This window comes from Myotis lucifugus, unplaced genomic scaffold (genome assembly GCF_000147115.1).
Source record: "Myotis lucifugus unplaced genomic scaffold, Myoluc2.0 scaffold_824, whole genome shotgun sequence".
NCBI classification, from domain to species: Eukaryota; Metazoa; Chordata; class Mammalia; order Chiroptera; family Vespertilionidae; genus Myotis; species Myotis lucifugus.
The window spans coordinates 158158-159343 of record NW_005871872.1 but is presented as its reverse complement, the minus strand read 5'-3'; the positions used below and the strand labels follow the sequence as shown (position 1 = coordinate 159343).

Below are 1186 nucleotides of genomic sequence, written 5' to 3'. Positions count from 1 at the left end.
GAGGGGAATCATCAGCTGGCCACCTGCACACCCCACACTGGGAACCAAACCCACAAACCAGGCTTGTGCCTTTGACCGGAATCAAACCTGGGACCCTTCAGTCCACAGGCCAATGCTCTATCCACTGAGCCAAACCAGCCAGGGCACAAAGTCATTTCTTAGAGCATCAGTTATAATAACAATAGTCAGAGACAGTTCAGATGCCACCCATGGGGACTCCTGTGCAGTGGAGGCTGCCCTGTGGGAGGAAACACAGACGTGCTCTCCACGCCGAGAGGGAAAGGTCCCCAGGACCCACGATGCACTGAGAAACGAGCTGTGGAGCAGCTTGCGTAGATGCTGCCTGTGGTGTAAGCAAGACAAATAAGATGTTTATGTTTTATATATATACCAGGGGCCCAGTGCACAAATTTGTGCACCTTGAAAGGAACTGTGGGCGGCGAGGCTGCAGTGGGCATAGGGGTGGGTCTCAGCCCGTACTCTGTGATCCCATCCAGCCCCTCCCACTGTGGCCCCAGGTTTCCTGTCTGCCTGCAGCCCTGCTCCTGCTGCCCTGCTACCACACGTTGATGGTGCAGAGTGATTGGGGCCAGCGACAGCAGCAGGTGTGAGTAGGGCCAGTGCCATCAGCAGGTATGAGTGGAGACTGCTGCCCCAACCACCCCTCAGGAGCAGGGGGAAGTGGAGAAGCCCTGAGGGGCAATTGGGGTCAGCAGCCGCTGCTTGCACCCGCTGATGGCACCGAGTGATTGGGACCGCCGCCAGGTGCCAGTAGCAGGTGCAAGTGGGGCCAGTGCCAGCAGCAGGTATGAGCGCTGGGCAAGACTGCAACACGCTGGAGCAAAGAATTTTCAGTAACCACCAGAGGCATGCCCCAATGACAGCGACTGGCACCCCGCCTTGGTCTGGCACCCCCACTCACCTGCTCCACCATCCTGACGTGGCCGATGCCCACCATATCCCATGTTCTGCTTCCTGCTGCTAATGCCTATCACATTCCACGTGCCCCCTGGTGGTCAGTGCATGTCATAGCTACTGGTTGTTTGGTTGTTCTGCCATTCTGTCTATTTGCATATTAGCCTTTTATTATATAGGATGAGGTTCCAGTCCACACATTATTATTATTTCAATGTAATGCAATTTTTTTTATGTCTAAAGTTTTACATATGTCTCCTTGTTCCCCCGA

General features: G+C 54.6%; 1 protein-coding gene across 1 annotated transcript in view; it reads left to right on the top strand.

Moving 5' to 3' along the window:
- LOC102420104 (butyrophilin subfamily 3 member A3) overlaps positions 1 to 1186 on the top strand; it is a 19661-nt gene that overhangs the window by 3336 nt on the left and 15139 nt on the right. The window lies entirely within an intron of this gene.